Source organism: Odocoileus virginianus, chromosome 6 (genome assembly GCF_023699985.2).
Source record: "Odocoileus virginianus isolate 20LAN1187 ecotype Illinois chromosome 6, Ovbor_1.2, whole genome shotgun sequence".
Classification (NCBI taxonomy): Eukaryota; Metazoa; Chordata; class Mammalia; order Artiodactyla; family Cervidae; genus Odocoileus; species Odocoileus virginianus.
The window spans coordinates 67,623,339-67,643,553 of record NC_069679.1 but is presented as its reverse complement, the minus strand read 5'-3'; positions in this window follow the sequence as shown (position 1 = coordinate 67,643,553).

The window sequence follows — 20,215 nt, the reverse complement described above, 5'->3', positions numbered from 1 at the left end:
CCGTATTTTATTCACTCTGGTTCAATGTTGCCAACTCAACTGTCCTCAGCCAAGCCTCCAAAGGAAATATGATCCACTTGCTGCGTCAGATCATTTGGAAATAGATACGATTGGCTTGGAGTCACTCCACGCAGGGCTATAAAATTGCTTTCCCTGCTTCTAAGTGGGTTGGGTCAAACCCAAACTAAGACAAGAGGTTTCCAAGGAACACAGAGGAAAGGACTGGAGTAAGTGGTGGTGATTCAGTCCATGGACCTCTTGCTTCTGAGTCAGTATTAACCTTCCACTGGCAGCAAGTATATGTAGGCGGCCTTCACAGTCAAACTAAAACAGTGAGGTCTTCAACACTGGGGTTCATGAAACATTTTACAAGAGTAGCAAGGATGCAGGCTTGGTGTGAATCTCCTCATTCAAGCCAATTTCTTGCTTAAAATTTTGTGTTTCCAAAATAAATGAAGGTTAGCTAAATCAATTTTGAGATTTATGTATCTTGTGTAAAGTTGGCAGGGTGTCTATACTTCCATTGGGCCAGCTCCACAAAATACTATTGAAATTCTCACATGTATTGTCCCAAGTCTCTCTGGAATCTTAAACAGGGTTAATTTATTCTTTGAATTAATTTTGCACTGTGTCATTTTGTTCTAATTAATTAAGAGGTGTCTGGTATAATGAAAGAGCCTAAGTGGGGAATCAGAAAACCAGGTCAAAGCTCAAGCTATGTCATTCATTGGGCAACTCCCTTACAATACCTCAGCTGCCTCATCAACAAAATGGGAATTGTGCTACATGCTTTGCAAACCATAAAGTATCATATAAATATAGGAAGGTTTCGGTCTTAGAAATGCCTTTGTGATTGAAAATGAAGGACTTCTCCAGGTTACACTGAAGTAGTGGGTTAAAACAGCATGATAGGGATATGAACGTGGGTGCTCAGATCAGCAGGACACTGGTCTGTTAGCAAGTCTAGTTCCTACTGAAGCAAAATCTTTTAATCTCATTAATTGGGATTTTTTTTCATTTATTTTTATTAGTTGGAGGCTAATTACTTTACAACATTGCAGTGGTTTTTGTCATACATTGAAATGAATTAGCCATGGATTTACATGTATTCCCCATCCCGGTCCCCCCTCCCACCTCCCTCTCCACCCCATCCCTCTGGGTCTTCCCAGTGCACCAGGCCCGAGCACTTGTCTCATGCATCCAACCTGGGCTGGTGATCTGTTTCACCCTAGATAATATACATGTTTCGATGCTGTTCTCTTGAAACATCCCACCCTCGCCTTCTCCCACAGAGTCCACAAGTCTGTTCTATACATCTGAGTCTCTTTTTCTGTTTTGCATATAGGGTTATCATTACCATCTTTCTAAATTCCATATATATGTGTTAGTATACTGTAATGGTCTTTATCTTTCTGGCTTACTTCACTCTGTATAATGGGCTCCAGTTTCATCCATCTCATTAGAACTGATTCAAATGAATTCTTTTTAATGGCTGAGTAATATTCCTTAGTGTATATGTACCACAGCTTCCTCATCCATTCATCTGCTGATGGGCATCTAGGTTGCTTCCATGTCCTGGCTATTATAAACAGTGCTGCGATGAACACTGGGGCGCACGTGTCTCTTTCAGATCTGGTTTCCTTGGTGTGTATGCCCAGAAGTGGGATTGCTGGGTCATATGGCAGTTCTATTTCCAGCTTTTTAAGAAATCTCCACACTGTTTTCCATAGTGGCTGTACTAATTTGCATTCCCACCAACAGTGTAAGAGGGTTCCTTTTTCTCCACACCCTCTCCAGCATTTATTGCTTGTAGACTTTTGGATAGCAGCCATCCTGACTGGTGTGTAATGGTACCTCATTGTGGTTTTGATTTGCATTTCTCTGATAATGAGTGATGTTGAGCATCTTTTCATGTGTTTTTTTTGCCATCTGTATGTCTTCCTTGGAGAAATGTCTGTTTAGTTCTTTGGCCCATTTTTTGATTGGGTCATTTATCTTTCTGGAGTTGAGCTGGAGGAGTTGCTTGTATATTTTTGAGATTAATCCTTTGTCTGTTGCTTTGTTTGCTATTATTTTCTCCCAATCTGAGGGCTGTCTTTTCACCTTGCTTATAGTTTCCTTTGTTGTGCAAAAGCTTTTAAGTTTCATTAGGTCCCATTTGTTTATTTTTGCTTTTGTTTCTAATATTCTAGGATGTGGGTCATAGAGGATCCTGCTGTGATTTATGTCACAGAGTGTTTTGCCTATGTTCTCCTCTAGGAGTTTTATAGTTTCTGGTCTTACATTTAGATCTTTAATCCATTTTGAGTTTATTCTTGTGTATGGCGTTAGAAAGTGTTCTAGTTTCATTCTTTTACAGGTGGTTGACCAGTTTTCCCAGCACCACTTGTTAAAGAGGTTATCTTTTTCCCATTGTATATCCTTGCCTCCTTTGTCAAAGATAAGGTGACCATAGGTTTGTGGATTTATCTCTGGGCTTTCTATTCTGTTCCATTGATCTATATTTCTGTCTTTGTGCCAGTACCATACTGTCTTGATGATTGTGGCTTTGTAGTATAGTCTGAAGTCAGGCAGGTTGATTCCTCCAGTTCCATTCTTCTTTCTCAAGGTTACTTTGGCTATTCGAGGTTTTTTGTATTTCCATACAAATTGTGAAATTATCTGTTCTAGTTCTGTGAAAAATACCGTTGGTAGTTTGATAGGGATTGCATTGAATCTATAGATTGCTTTGGGTAGTATAGCCATTTTGACAATATTGATCCTTCCAATCCATGAACATGGTATATTTCTCCATCTGTTTGTGTCCTCTTTGATTTCCTCTTTGATTTCTTTCATCAGTGTTTTATAGTTTTCTATGTATAGGTCTTTTGTTTCTTTAGGTAGATATACTCCTAAGTATTTTATTCTTTTTGTTGCAATGGTGAATGGTATTGTTTCCTTAATTTCTCTTTCAGTTTTCTCATTGTTAGTGTATAGGAATGCAAGAGATTTCTGTGTGTTAATTTTATATCCTGCAACTTTACTGTATTCATTGATTAGCTCTAGTAATTTTCTGGTAGTCTTTAGGGTTTTCTATGTGGAGGGTCATGTCATCTGCAAACAGAGAGAGTTTCACTTCTTTTCCTATCTGGATTCCTTTTACTTCTTTTTCTGCCCTGATTGTTGTGGCCAACACTTCCAAAACTATGTTGAATAGTAGTGGTGAGAGTGGGCACCCTTGTCTTGCTCCTGATTTCAGGGGAAATGCTTTCAATTTTTCACCATTGAGGGTGATGCTTGCTGTGGGTTTGTCATATATAGCTTTTATTATGTTGTGGTATGTTCCTTCTATTCCTGCTTTCTGGAGAGTTTTAATCATAAATGGATGTTGAATTTTGTCAAAGGCTTTCTCTGCATCTATTGAGATAATCATATGGTTTTTATCTTTCAATTTGTTAATGTGGTGTATTACATTGATTGATTTGCAGATATTAAAGAATGAATCCTTGCATTCCTGGGATAAAGCCCACTTGGTCATGGTGTATCATTTCTTTTAATATGTTGTTGGATTCTGTTTGCTAGAATTTTGTTAAGGATTTTTGCATCTATGTTCATCAGTGATATTGGCCTGTAGTTTTCTTTTTTTGTGGCATCTTTGTCTGGTTTTGGAATTAGGGTGATGGTGGCCTCATAGAATGAGTTTGGAAGTTTACCTTCTTCTGCAATTTTCTGGAAGAGTTTGAGTAAGATAGGTGTTAGCTCTTCTCTAAATTTTTGGTAGAATTCAGCTGTGAAGCCATCTGGTCCTGGGCTTTTGTTTGCTGGAAGATTTCTGATTGCAGTTTCGATTTCCTTGCTTGTGATGGGTTTGTTAAGATCTTCTATTTCTTCCTGGTCAGTTTTGGAAAGTTATACTTCTCTAAGAACATGGCCATTTCTTCCAAGTTGTCCATTTTATTGGCATAGAGTTGCTGGTAGTAGTCTCTTATGATCCTTTGTATTTCAGTGTTGTCTGTTGTGATCTCTCCATTTTCGTTTCTAATTTTGTTAATTTGGTTCTTCTCCCTTTGTTTCTTAATGAGTCTTGCTAATGGTTTGTCAATTTTGTTTATTTTTTCAAAAAACCAGCTTTTAGCTTTGTTGATTTTTGCTATGGTCTCTTTAGTTTCTTTTGCATTTATTTCTGCCCTAATTTTTAAGATTTCTTTCCTTCTACTAACCCTGGGGTTCTTCATTTCTTCCTTCTTTAGTTGCTTTAGGTGTAGAGTTAGGTTATTTATTTGACTTTTTTCTTGTTTCTTGAGGTAGGCCTGTAATGCTATGAATCTTCCCGTTAGCACTGCTTTTACAGTGTCCCATAGGTTTTGGGTTGTTGTGTTTTCATTTTCATTCATTTCTATGCATATTTTGATTTCTTTTTTGATTTCTTCTATGATTTGTTGGTTATTCAGAAGCAGATATATTTTTATATATCTTCTATTTGGAGTAAGTCTTAGAAGCAAGCTATTCAATCTTATACTCAATGGAAGAATTTTTCTAGATTTTCCTATCAAGAACATCATGATAATGTTTAAAAATCAATAATATGCCTTTGCTATTGGTATAGCTACTCTGAACAATGTCTGGATGATTTTTTAAAATTAAAAATAGAGCTACCATATGATCCTATGGGCATATATCCAGAGAAAAGCATAAATTGAAAAGATACATGCACCCTAATGTTCATAGCAGCACTTTTTACAATAGCCAAGACTTAAAGTGGCCCTAATGTCCGTTGAAAGATGGATGGAAAAAGATGTGGTACATATACATACATACAATGAAATATTACTCAGCCATAAAAATGAAAAATGAAATAATGCCATTTGCAGCAACATTGATAGACTGAGAGATTATCATACTAAGTAAGTCAGAGAAAGACAAATTATTATAGGAGATTGCTTACATGTGGAATCTAAAAAATGATACAAATGAGCTTATTTGCAAAACAGAAATAGATTCACAGACATAGAAAACAAATTTATGGTTGTCCAAGGGGAAAGAGGGGTGATACATAAGGAGTTTGGGATTAAAATATACATACTACTGTGTATAAGATAACCAACAAGGACCTACTGTATAGCAAGAGAACTATACTCAATACCTGGTAATAAACTATAATGGAAAAGAAAGTCAATAAAAAGGATATATATATCCTATATATCTGAAACTAACACAATATTGTAAATCAACTATATTTTAATAAAAATTAAAGTGGAATAGTATGCCTTTGCCATGCTATGTCTTGCTAAATTGCTTCAGTCTCTGTCCAACTCTTTGCCACCCCATGGACTGTAGCCCACCAGGTTCCTCTGTCCATGAGATTCTCTAGGCAAGTGTACTGGAGTGGGTCCCATGCCTTCCTCCAGGGGATCTTTGTGACCCAGGGATCGAACCTGCATCTCTTGTGTCTCCTGCATTTGCAGGCAGGTTCTTTACCATTAGCACCACCTAGGATGCCCCAGTATGTCTTTACTGAATGACTTCTAGGCCCAGGACTTCTAGCTTCTAGAGAAGAGGTATAAAAGTCTTTGACTTCAAGGAATTCTGTGTGTTGGGGAAGAGGAGATTTTACACAGACAATCATGGAGACAAAGTTGGAGGTGGGATGGTAGAAGCTCTCTATAGAAGAGGTTAACAAACAACAACCCTAGGGCCAAATTCAGTCCACCTCCTATTTTTGCAAAGAAAGTTTTGTTGGAACACATGCTCATTGGTTTTTGCCTGTATTGTCTGTGGCTGTTTTTGAACTACAATGGCAGAACTAAGTAGTGACAAAAACAGTAAAGAAAGAAAGAAAGTGAAGTCGCTCAGTTGTGTCCAATTCTTTGCGACCTGTGGACCCTCTGTCCATGGGATTTTTCAGGCAAGAATACTGGAGTGGGTTGCCATTTCCTTCTCTAGGGGATCTTCCCAACCCAGGGATCCAACCCGAGCATCCTGCATTGTAGGCAGACGCTTTTACTATCTGAGCCTCCAGGGAAGCCACAAAAACAGTATGGCCTATGAAACTTTTCTGGTCTTTTACAGAAAAAGTTTGCTGATCTCTGGCCACAAAGATTACACTGACAATATAGCTTTGCAATGAACAGAGTTATTTGGATGACATAAAAGTACAGAGCACGTTTTGGGGATGAGAAAACATACCCAAAGAATACTGTATGCCATCCAGACTCAACTTTCCTCTCTGACCTGTAAGGGTTTCCAAAGCAAGGATTCTTCAATCACAAGGGACATAAGCACTGTTTCAGTCATGCCTGTGGACAGGCATGATTAACTGGTTGTGTTGGGCAGGCTCATCCTATCAAGACTCTGCATATAGTAGGATGTGGCTTCTGGGAAGGACTAAACCCACTCTCTCCTCCTCCCCCTGGCTAGCCTCCTCAAATGCTTCTCTAATTGTTTTAGGTCTTCCCAGGTGACTTTCACGGGGCGGATGTATCATGCATTTCAGTAGCATCTAGAACCATGCTAAACCCAAGTTTACAAATACTTTGTGTCTGACCATCCAGTATGTGTCATTTAGAGAAAGGGGTGATTAAGCTGGAGAATAAATAACCCTCTCATTTCTCTATGAAGAACAAGCTCTTAGGAAGGTAGCAGGTGAATTAAACTGAATAAGAGTGAGATGAATTTGTGACGTTCACAGTTCGTGGAGTCAGAGCTTATCTCATTTGTCAAGGATTTCTGGCTTTTAAGAAGTTCTGATGACCCCCACAATGGTCTGCAGTGGACCCCTCTGACTTTGAGCCTCAAAATGAACAGAAGAAACTCAGAATTTTTCTCCTATGTTTGACCTCAGCAAATAGTTGGAATTCTCTAGATCTTGCATTAAAAACAAAACAAAAAGAGGAAAAAGACAGGATTCACTGATGACTTGAAAGCACTTGGAAAGCGCTGAGAACAGACAAATCTGTCCAGTGGATTCTGTCCATGTTACCTCAGCCCAGCTGCTGGGGTCAGATGCCAGCACAGACATGCTCTTACAAGGACACATCCTGCCAGGCTTACAGGGACTACAGGAAGTACCGACACAGAAGACAAGCCTAACACCCTTCCTTATTGCATCCATAAAAAACAGCAAATGCAGTAAGCTTAGCTCACAGCAGCCTAGAAGATGTGGGGCCCAGTTGGAGGCCATACTTAGCATCCTTTCACCCAGATAAGGGAAAAAAGTCCCTCCTTTCTCACCCCTTCCCCAAAATTAAAACAATGAAAATCAGTTCTCATTATCCCGATAATTAAGTCCCATTCAGCCAGCTGACAGCGGCCAAAGAATGATTTTTCTGTGCTGCACTGTGTGGCTGCCCTCCATGGCCCCATTCATGGGCCACTGTGTGCATTTAATCACCCTTAGTGGGCTGAGCTAATGAAATGCTAGGGCCTTGCCCTGCCCTGACCCTGCTGCTATTTCTATCTGAGCTCAGCACGTCCTTTGCTTGACAGTTGCAACCGAACAAGCAGATTTTTCTCTCCCATCTATGGAGTGTAAAGAGCCTATTTTGGCAGCCCGTGGGGCTGGGGACCCCGCTGGAAGCCCAGTGAATGCCCCTGGAGGTTAACTTGCAAAGCTGTTTTCCAGACTGAGAGGCGGAGTGGAGGAGGGGTAGAGCGCTGGAGACCTGGAGGCACTGAAGGGCTGTGGCCCCTATGCATGGGAGGAGGAAGGGCAGGGGGCTCTTCTGGGGTAGAAAGGGAAGAGCAGCCTGGTAGAAGTAAGGGGCCATGCAGCGGGGTAAGCAGATTTATCCTGATGCAAACCTGAACAAAAGCTCTTTGTCAGTTATCGAAAATCTCCCTCCCTCACTGGGGTCAAAGTGAGAAAGTCCATCTTGTTTGGTTTCCAGTTTGCAGAGACTGCTGAAAGTGGGGGATCTCTGCCTAGAGACTGCTCCCTTGAAATTCTTAGCTGTTGCTTTAATGATTCCCCAAGACTCAGAAGTTAGGGAACAGGATATTAAAATGATGGGACTCAGCCATGTTAAAATTTAGAGAATTACAGTTAGCTTCCCTGGTAGTTCAGACGGTAAAGTGTCTGCCTACAATGCAGGAGATCCGGGTTCAATCCCTGGGTCAGGAAGATCCCCTGGAGAAGGAAATGGCAACCCACTCCAGTCCTCTTGCCTCGAAAATCCCATGGACTGAGGAACCTGGTAGGCTACAGCTCATGGGGTCGCAAAGAGTCGGACACAACTGAGCGACTTCACTTCACTTCACTTCAATGAAAACAAAACCTGAAAAACAGTTTTCTTTGAGGGAAGATGGAGAGAAAAGGCTCCAAATGTACAAAAATGTGTGAGCCTGGTGGCTTTATCTGGAAAGGAGACATCTAACAAAGGACCTGAATCAGGGATGACAAACTCAAATGCCCCCGGGGCCAGAGAGGTCACCAAAATGAGTGAAAGGAGACAGGTGGGAACTGTGGCCAATGAGAAAACAGCTGCCCATCCAGGGAAGGCAGTTGAGATGAGGCCTCTGCCCCTTCTTGCCATACAGATAGGCAGGCTCTGAAAGACATGATTTTCTGTGTTTTGTTAAAAAAAAGGAACCAGATCTCTAATTCTTATATGAAATCTCCCAATTGTTAATGTTGGAAACTAATTCAAGATGTTTTAAAAAAAAAAAAACAACCAGGCATGGTAGCCAAACAAAATATGTTAGCATACTGCAAGCCCACTCCTCACGTTCTCAGGGTCTGCGCCAAAAGCATAAATGGAGGCCTATGTATCACATGTCTAAATACTGAAAAGGTAAAAATCAAGCTCACTAACTGTTAAAATATGTTCTGTCTGCCTATAATGAAAAGTGAAAGTATTAGTCATTCAGTCGTGTTCAACTCTTTGTAACCCCATGAACTGTAGCCTGCCAGGCTCCTCTGTCCCTGGGATTCTCCAGGCAAGACAACTGGAGTGGGATGCAAAGCCAGGTATAAATTCAGAGTTCGAGGTCACCTTGGAGCTCCTTACAGAAATGGGGCAGCCACAGGGAGTGCTGGTTCCTGGTCCCCAGCTTTCTCTTCCCACTCCTGGCTCTGTCCTGTGTTGCCCAGGGCCTCATACATTCACACATACCCTCCAGCCCACAAGTCCAAGCTTTGGCTCCACCCCTACATTTCAAACGGTCACCCTTTGCTGTCCCTCTGGCTTAGTGGTACCCACATCAAGGTGCAGTCTGCCCTTGGGGAGGACAGATGCAAATGGGCTCAGAGACCCAGCACATGGTCTAGAAGGAGGAGCATAGGCTCAGGTTGGTCACATCTCTTTGGTTCATGGTATTAGACAAGGGCCAGAGTCAGGCCCTTTAAAGCATGGGTTTCAAGGTAGGGGTCCTCCTTACCAAGATCTTGAAGAAAGTGAAAGAGGAGAGTGAAAAAGTTAAAGCTCAACATTCAGAAAACTAAGATCATGGCATCCAGTCCCATCACTTCATGGCAAATAGATGGGAAAACAGTGGCTGACTTTATTTTGGGGGATCCAAAATCACTGCAGATGGTGATTGCAGCCATGAAATTAAAAGATGCTTACTCCTTGGAAGGAAAGTTATGACCAACCTAGACAGCACATTAAAAAGCAGAGACATTACTTTGTCCACAAAGGTCCGTCTAATCAAGGCTATGGTTTTTCCAGTGGTCATGTATGGATGTGAGAGTTGGACTGTAAAGAAGGCTGAGTGCATAAGAATTGATGCTTTTGAATTGTGGTGTTGGAGAAGACTCTTGAGAGTCCCTTGGACTGCAAGGAGATCCAACCAGTCCATCCTAAAGGAGATCAGTTCTGGGTGTTCATTGGAAGGACTGATGTTGAAGCTGAAACTCCAATACTTTAGACACCTGATGTGAAGAGCTGACTCATTGGAAAAGACCCTGATGTTGGGAAAGACTGAGGGCAGGAAGAGAAGGGGATGACAGAGGATGAGATGGTTGGATGGCATCACCAACTCAGTGGACATGAGTTTGGGTAAACTCCGGGAATTGGTGATGGAGAGGGAGGCCTGGCATGCTGCAGTTCATTGGGTCGCAAAGAGTCGGACACGACTGAGTGATTGAACTGAACTGAACTGAAATATCCATGGAGAAGTTGGGGATTGTGGGAATTGGTTGTGCTAGAATACCTAACACTCATTTTCCATGCCTGACAACACCCTGTTTTCTTTTGGGGAGATAATCTCTTCCCCATAGGATACAGTCTATGGATAGAGCCAGTTACTAGGAGATTTGTGATCTAAGTTAGACCAATCAGATGCTTTTTTACTGGAATATGAGTTTTGAACAGAGGGACAAAGAGAATGAAAATATTAGGAATGTCACTCCATCTGAGCAGCATATCCTAAACAGACTTTTATGATCCTTTTTGTGATTCTTATTTTCTAGAATTCTTACCTCCTAGATTCCAGAACTTGATTGCTTCTCATCCTTTTCTGTGACTGGGTCTCCAGTCTCCCCTCATGCCTGTAGGTATCCTACCTCCTTTTTTTAAACTCCCTTGGGCTTATGTTAGCCAAAGGTGTTTTGGTTACATGCAACCAAAGAACCTTAAGAGACACAAGTTATTGTGTCCATTTATCATTATACCTAATGCAACATGAGTAGAGAAGGAAATGGCAACCCACTCCAGTATTCTTGCCTGGAGAATCTCATGGACAGAGGAGCCTGGGAGGCTACAGACCATGGGGTCACAAAAGCTGGACATGACTTTGTGAGTAAACCACCACCAATGCACCATGGGGACTGACCTTCAGTCCAGTTTACCCAGTGTTTATTGAAACCTTCCTTATATCTTGACCTCAGGGCATCTCACTGAAGGATATGATGTCGAGACAACACAAAAACAGTGGCACTATCCCAGGTTTCTTTTACCCAGTTACACGGATTCAGTTTCCTTCTTGTTTTCCCGAATCGTGGAATGTGCATTTCATTTTTCTCTTCACAGCATGAGCTATTTAGAAAATGGCCAGCAGACTCTCAGCACTTCAAAGGACACTCCCAGAATGAGTCTATAGTTGGAATCAGTATGACAGTGAGTCAGCCTGGTGAGCCTAAGGCCTGCTGTAAGATCGATGTGTCAATATCACATGCTTAGAAACTAGCTTCCAATGCGCCTGACTGCCCTTGAACAAAGCTAGTGGAAAAGGCTGAGGGTTTGCCAGGTGGAACGAAAAATAGCGAAGAAGGGGGATAAGTGAGGGGTGGGTGAAGATATGGAGGACAGAAATGAAAAGAACTAGGAACCGATAGCAGAAAGTGCTTGGGTCACAGTGAGAGATGGACATGAGTATATGACATTAGGGGCAGCAGATCCCTACATCAGCTTTTGAAATCAGTAGCAATATTTATTGCTTAACTTTTAATCTCATTGCTCTTTCATCATTTACAATCACTTGTGCTCTTATCTTGACACTGCTCTAGATGTCCACCACAGGCGTAATTTAGAGGTTAAGAATACAGGGACTCTAGGGCCAAGCTATAACTACAGTGTGTTTGAACTTCAGCTCTACCACTTACTAGCCCAATGACCTGAATTAGGCAGGTTATTTAACCTCTCTGTCCCTCAATGTCCTGACCTATAACATAGGGTGATAATGATCATGCATATAAGCATTTAGCATACTCTGGTACATTCAGTTCAGTTCAGTTCAGTCACTCAGTCATGTCCGACTCTGCGACCCCATGAGTCCCAGCACACCGGGCCTCCCTGTCCATCACCAGCTCCTGGAGTTTACCCAAACTCATGCCCACTGAGTTGGTGATGCCATCCAGCCATCCCATCCTCTGTCGTCCCCTTCTCCTTCTGCCCCCAATCCCTCCCAGCATCAGGGTCTTTGCCAATGAGTCAACTCTTCGCATCAGGTGGCCAAAGTATTGGAGTTTCAGCTTCAACATCAGTCCTTCCAATGAACACTCAGGACTGATCTCCTTTAGGATGGACTGGTTGGATCTCCTTGCAGTCCAAGGGACTCTCAAGAGTCTTCTCCAACTGTGGTACATTAGTGCTCAACAAATATCAGCTACAATTATTCATTCAACAAACGTTTATTGAGCATCTACGATATTTCATTCCAGGTGCTGTTCTGGTCCTTGGGATATATCAATGAACAAAATAGACAGTGATCCCTGCCTTCATGAAAATTAAATGCTAGGGCAGGTGGGAGTGAAAGCAGAGACAATTAACAATGTTGGTGCTGTTTTTAATATCTGACCCAATTATTATTATTTGACCCAATACCCACCTATTCCACCAAACTTCCTGAAACTCCTTTAAATCTTTATCCTCTTCTTTAAGCAATCCACTCTTCTTGGTGTCAAATGAAACCAGTATGGCCCTGAGGATGTGGTTTTTCCCCTTGCCCTCAAGAGTGGGTTATGCTTTTTCTCTCACTGTCCACATATCCCAAAGTCTGAAGATAGAGAAGCTGGTTTCCTTTCTCCTCCTCATCTTATATAGACTGCAGCTTTCCCTTGGGCTGTATCCCTCTTCTCCCATTTTGTCGCTGTCATCAACAACCTCCTCATCACCCATTTATTGCACACTGCAGCACCCAACTCACCCTCCTCCCTCTCATCCCTATTTCTGTCATCATTCTTCATGACTTTAACATCCTGAGTTCCTTGGCCTCCTCACTTCCAGTGATCTGTTCTTCCACCTTCCTCAGCTACATTAAGATGGCTATAGCCTACGTATTATCATCACAACTTTTCAAGTCTAGATTTCATTTGTCATATGATCCAACCACCAGTTTCATCTTTCCAATTAACTTTCTCTAGTATTTCTCCTCCAATCAATTAAGCACACCTACTTACTATTTTTGTTTTGTTTTGCTCTGTTTTGTTCTACTTATCACCTTCTCTCATGTCCTTGTTTTTCTCTTTACCCATCATCAGTGTTATGGCCCATTATTATAAACACTGCCTACAAATACTACAAATATCCTCTACTTCTTTGCCCCTCTTTCAAGTCAAACTTGTCTAGCACAACCCCAAGCTGATTAAATCCGACTACTGGGGAAAATAATATACTGAACTGATGGATCAAACTTTAAATAGATCACTACTGCAGTTCTCAAATGAGTACTCAATATTGCCCAGAAATCCTACATTGTTTTCTTAGTAAGTTCATTCTATTTTTTTCCCCAGGATTACAGTTTATATTTGTTCTCCCTCTCAAACCTCCAGTGATCACCTACTTTTAGCTGATGATCTCAACTCCTGTCTCAAGGAGAAATAGAAAGAATCAGAAACTCTCTTATCTCCCCATAATGACATCTGCAAATATATGGTGTAGCATGTCTTCCCTCTCATTACAACAGAAGTGCCCTTCTTCCTATTAAAGCCAAACCTCTCTACTTGTGTTTAAAAGCCCATCTTCTCTAGATATCTCAAGGACTTTGTTCCTGAGGTCATTCTCCCTTTTCTTCTGCATAATCAGCTTCTTCCACTCTACTTAGTCATTCTTATCCACATCAGTAACAAAGTGCCCAGGTATCTCTCATCTTTAAAAATCTTCCCTTCTGAGACAACATTCTCCTCCATCTACTATCCTATTTCTCTGTCTCCCTTTTAATTAGTATTACCTAGTATGTATGATGGAGAAGGAAATGGCAGCCCACTCCAGTAGTCCTGCCTGGAGAATCCCAGGGACGGCGGAGCCTGGTGGCTGCCGTCTATGGGGTCGCAGAGTCGGACACGACTGAAGCAACTTAGCAGCAGCAGCAGCATGTATGAAATGATACTGACTTTTCAGACTCTACTTTTGGAGAAGTTTTAAGTTCATGGCAAAATTGATCAGAAGGTTCTGAGATATTCCTTTGCCTTCCACATATTCATAGCTTCCTGCATCATCAACACCCCCCCATCAGAGTAGTAGCTTTGTTAAACTGATGAACCCACACTGACACATCATTTTCACTCAGAGTCCATTTTTTGCTTTGGTGTTGTATAAATATATAATGGTTTGGGTTTAGACAAATGTGTAATGACATGTATCCATCATAGTATCATATAGAATAGTTTCACTGCCCTTAAGATCCTCTGTGTACTGACTATTCATCTCTCTCTCTTTGCTGGCCTCCGGCATTTTCCATATTGATGTTATATTCAGCAAACTTGCTGAACTTTTATTATATAAAATAATTTTCCTATACTATGGATTTTCCATGTAAACAATCTTATTATCTTTGAAGGAAGATAGATTTGACTCTTCCCTTTCCAATTTTTATGTCTTATTTTCTCTCTCTTTTTCTATTGTACTGGTAGATCTTCCAGAATGATATTGATTAATGAGGGTGGTAGTAGGTATCATTATTTTTTTTCTGATTTTAATGAGAACGTAGTTTAGGTTTTACCACTAAGTGTGATTCTAAAAGGTATTTGTTATATATTCTTTATCAAGTAAAGGATGCTTCCTCTTACTCTTAGTTTACTGAGTTTTTATAACAAAGGAATTTTGGATTCTATCCAATGACTTTCCTGCATCTGTAAAAGATCATAAACCTTTTCTATTAATATTTTAATTTATTACAGTGGTGTATTATATTAGCAGCCTCTGATGTTGGGTAGTCCTTCTATTTTTAAGATAAATTTCAATAGAAGATTTTAAAAATACACACATATACACCATCATCATCTCTGATATTTTATTTAGGAATTTTTCACCTAATTTGTAATAGACTAATCTATAATTGTAAACTCTTAGACTTCTCAAGTTTATACTAGTCTCATAAATTGGGTAATTTCCCCTCTTTTTCTTCACTCTAAGATTGTTCGTATTACATAGAGGTTTAGCTGTTTCTTGATAGATTGGTAAAACATTCCAGCAAAACTACCTAGGCCCGTCATTTGAGTGGAAAATTTTGAATAGTGATCAGTTCTTTCATGGAATACTAATTTGAATTTTCCAATTAAATATCATTGATTCAATTTTGAAAATTTATTTTTCTAAAAAGTATTGATTTCATCCATTGGCATTAAGCTGCTTATAGAGCTGTTCATAAAATTTCTCATCCTCCTTTATGACAATATATTTAATCCCAACTACATATGTAGTTATGAGCCACAATCTCTTTTTAATTCTTAATATTATTTATTATGTTTTTTTTCTTAGTTTCTTGAGCTGTTGTATCAAGTTTTATCTGTGTTACTAGTAATTTCAGATAATCAACTTGTTGATTCCATTTTTTTGGTTTGTTTGTTTGCATCTCTGTTTCTTTTCCACTAATTTCTGAACTGTATTATTTTGTCCTCTGTTTTTTTTGGATTTGATCTGTTGGTTTCCTTGCTTCTAGATTTAAACATTTAGCTCCTTCATATTCACTCCATTTTTCTATTAACTTTAAGATTTTAAATTTCTCTCTTAACTATTCCTCTAGCTATGTCCTTAAGCTTTGATATATAACTACATTGTTTCTAAAATTTTAACAAATGAATTACTCAGGAGATTTGTTTCCAAACGTATTCTAAACTATTTTTTATTGATTTTTTTTTCTTATTTGTTATCAATTCTTAAAAATTCGTGGAGACTTTTTGTGGTCTGTGATGTCAATTTATATAAACGTTCAATGTTTTCTTAAAAAAGAATATGTATCCTTTATTGTTGAATTTTGAGTAAAGTGTCAGTTTGTAGTTATATCTTTTTTTAATAAGCATCTTTATTAAAATGAGTTTAAATTTCATACAATGATTGTACATTTGTAATTCTCTAAGGTTTATTTTACATATTTTGAGGTTTTGAGATTATGCTTTTAGAGGAATACGGTTTCATGAATGTTATGTCTTCTTTACATAGCGTTCCTTTTGTTATTATGAGTTTCTCTTTATCTCTTTTAATATATGTATTGACCTATATTCTATTTGTCTGCTATTGATACTCTGATCCTCCCCCTTTCTTCTGGTTAGTAATTTCTAGGATATCATTTGCCATCTCTTTATTTCTAAGTTTCTGTGTGGTTTGACCTACGTGTGCCTTTTGAAAATAGGTCGTAGCTGGATACTTTAGAAATTCTTACCTGATAATCTCTAATTTTTAGTAGGTACATTTATTCCACTTATATTTATTGTGGTTAGTATTATATTTGACTTATTTCTTCCATTTTATTTATTCTAATTATCTTCCTGTTTCTTCATTTTTGTCTTCTTTCTTGCCTTTTCTTAAATTTATAAATGCTCTGTATCCCATATTTTCCTCTTTGTTTTGGAAGCTATAGACCGAAGTTCTATCACCCTAAAGTTCCATCTGAGCCACTAGGGAAGCACCTTTACCATCTACATTTAACTGCAAATGTTTCAAAGTATAAAGATTTTCAGTATTTTATCCTCCTTTTGAATAGGCAAGAGTCTTAGCACATTTTAACTAATGAACACTCCCTCTCCCATCATATATCTTGATTAATATTTTGTTTAACCATTTAAAAAATTATTTCTATGCTTACTAAGGATTCTTGATTTATATATGCTCCTAAAGATTCAGTTTTGTGTTGTAATACATCCTTTAATGGCACTTTTAATGATTTGAGGCTGATAAACTCAATTGTTTTTAATTTTTAAAAATTCCTTTATTTTTAAACTCACTTTAAAATGATAGTTTAACTAGGTCTAGAACTCTAGATTAACAATTTTCCCCCTCAGATCTTTAAAGATATCACCCCCTTGTCTTCTAGAATCTATTGCTATTGAGGAGTCTACCATCAATGCAATTTTCATTCCTCTATAAGTAACCTCTTTTTCATCAAGTACCTTTCAATATTGCCTTTTTATCCTTGAGATTCTACAGTTTTACTGCAAAATATAGAGATATGGATTTATCTTTATTTATCCTGCTCAGTATTCAAAATGCATTTTTCCAATTAATATGTTTTCAAATATTGTTTCTTTACCATCCTCTCAAGTTTCTTCCAGAACTTTCATTAATATTAGACATAAATTGGAACTTTTCAATCTATCTTTTATGGCCTTAACTCTGACTCTGGGCTACTTTTTTTGGGTGATTTCTTCAAGACAACCTTCCCATTCACGAATTCCCTCTTCTTCTGACTTGCCTAGAATATATTCTATCTAAAGAGTTTACCTTTCTAACTGGTTTTCTTTTATATTTACCAGTTCTTCTTTCATTTATGCCTGCTCTGTTTCATAATTATCTTTTAAAAAATGGATGTTATTGTGTATTTAAACCACACAAAGTTTTTGTCAGATTGTTATATTAATTTCTTTTGGACAAAACTGATCTAACAAGTGTTAATTTTGTTGACTGTTTTTCCTAGTGTTGGGTATCTTTTTGAATGCCCATTTGAGTGGGTGTCCTTTTACTTTCTTTCTCTTCATCTTTCTATCCTCGAGGTTTTATAAAGGTCTCTGGTTCAGAACTAAATGATAGCTTGAGATCCTGCCCAACTATGGTATTAGTGATCTCTCCCTGAGTAGTTAGAAGCATTTGGTTTTTGGTTGCTGAGCTGTGATTAATTCCTCGTTCATCTAAAGGCTTACAGTTTCATAGAAGCAGTCCTAGGTAGTGTCATCAACTTTTTTTTTTTTTTTCCAACCTTCTTTCTCTAATGAGAAAGTTCTACTTCTGTGCTTAATTTTAAGCCATGAACCTAACTCCAGTCATCAACTCTTCTTGGAGCAATTTAGTCCTCCTTACTCCACAGGAGCTAATTTTTCTCCTTCTGGATTTGAAATTCAACCAACTGCAGCTTCAGCATTGTCTACCATTTCAACATTAATTCACTGAGAAAAAGAAAATTAGCTTCATTTGAGGAAGCTGAATTATTCAGAGTTGGATAGACCAGAGTGTCAACCACAGACCCACCATCTACTAGCTGGAAGTCTGGGGGAAAGTTATCTAACTTATTTGATTATGTGTTTTCATTCACCAATTAGAAATGATAATACCTACCTCACAACTTTGATGGGATGAAGTTTGAAACAGTGTCTGGCACCCAGTAGATGCTCACAACATGCATTAGAATGATTATCAACCAATCATTTTAAAACATAAATATTTAGTTGCAAACAAACCCATATTTGCAACCGGAAGTCCCCCTCCCCTAAATATGGGATCTGGACTTAGAGACTTTCTCCTCAGTACTCTCTTCATGCCTCCCTCTGGTACTTGCTGATCAAGATGCTTAACAATATGAACTTTAACAGGCTGATCATAGGTTCTTACAACAGATCAGGTAAAATTTCATTAATTTCATTTGGACTTTATGATTTATATCCAACTTTCAAAGTATTCTTGAAGTAGTTTATAATAACAGACACATGTACAATAAGTTAGATGAATAAGAAAAAGAGAAGTTTGAACCGTAGAGGATAAAGGGAGAATACTTATGCCCAAAACCTGAGCTAATTGTTTCTGTAATTGAGAATTAAATTTGTTTAAGGCTTCCTGGCAGCTGAAGGCAAAAGAGTGGAAAGGTGATGGGTGACATAGTTCTCAATGGCTAAAGTTTTTCTCTTAAGTAGTCTGGCAAGGGTACAACGGGCTAAAAACCATTTAGGGGTTGAGCCCCATTCTGGGTACATGGTGTGGAAGAAGGAATTCTCTACATAGAGATGAAATCTATCCCTATGGCTTTAGAAATAGGTTGAACAACTCTGGATTTGGGTGGCTTAGTGCAAATATGACTGGAGACAGGAAGCTGGGATTGAGGACTTCTTAAACAGTAATGTTTTGAAAACCTCAGGTAATAAAAGATACATATTTATTGCCCAAATTTGGAAAACACAAGAGTATAAAGAAGAAAACAAAAAATGTCTCTTCATAATCCCATTGCCTACAAACAATCATTATCAAAACTTTAATGAATTTCCTTCTAGACATTTCTCTATGTGTACATATATTAGCTGACTTCTTGTAGTTGTCTTCCAGTTAGATGACTATAACTTACGTGGTCTTTGGTCCAAGTGGTTACTATATTTAATAGTAAGAATATCTATTGCTTGCCTACTGGATGCCCAATGTGTTCCAGATACTTACTGGTATTTACAGTCCTAATACCAACAGGTACAAGGCAGTTTTTCATGTTTGCAGAGAGGTTATATAACTGGTTTTAAATAACACCCAGCAAGGAGAGGAGCAAGAACACATGCTTGGGTGTGCCTGACTCTGCAGTGTCGTGTTTCTCTCTACTCGGTGCTGCTTCTCTGAGACACAGGCATCTCCCCAGTGCCTGGTACTCACCTGTGACTCCTGGGAGCAGGGGTGCCTGGGTCTGACATCAACTCAGCCGGCTCATGGGCTCCAGACAGCCAGAACAGAAAGCAGAAGGAGCTCGTTCTTTCCCTCATCTCTCTCTTTTCTTTTCTCCCCTTCCCCTACATGTTGGAGGTCACTAACTCCAGCATGTGAGGTTTTCAGGTTAGCTCAGGCAGCTGTTCTGATGGGGTTTGCTCTGATGAAATATTGTAATTCAAACATCTTTTATGGGGATCAAGGTAAGAGAAAGTCAGAAATCATGGTTCTGTTTTCAGTCTCCATGATACCAGAGAGCAGGGAACATTCTTGCTTGTCAATGTTATTACTGTGCTTTACAATTGAAGCTTTGTGCAGTTGTGTAAGTTCCTTCTCTCTTGAGCCCCCTTATCTGCCCAGAAACTTCTCTCTTGGGTGAGTCACAGACTGAAGCATCCTACAGCAGCCTTAAGGAGCTATTAATAACCTGCTCCCTCTACATGATCCAGGCTACATGGTCGCCAAGACAGGCTGGCTGCCACACCCAGAAGGGGCAGTTAACCGTGAGTGGCTTCTGGCCAATGTGAGTAGTATCCTGTGTGCTGGGGGCGCGTCTGCCTGAAAACTGGCCAATCTTCTCCCCTCTTCCTCACCACTTTTGGGGACTGATGAGCTAAGTGTTGAAGAACCAAGAGGCCTAAATGTCAGGGCTCCTGGTTGTCCACATGGTGAGCTGAGATCCTCCGAGTGGAGAGCTCTGAGCCACCTGGATGAATCTGGCTGGGTTGACAGTGGAAGTGAGTCAGCAACTGAGATGCCCTCTCTTCACTACATTTGCATAACTCTAAGCATAGGGCTTTGTCTTTCCCAACAATTACTCATTTGACCCTGGCACAACAGAATCTGCTTCCTGAAGGAGATGTTTGTGGGAAGAAAAGTTTTAAAAGGATGTTACACACCTGACCTTCCACACTCTGTGCGGTGGTAATTCACCTCAATTGCTGGAAGTATAAAACATGGCAAACCATGAAGAG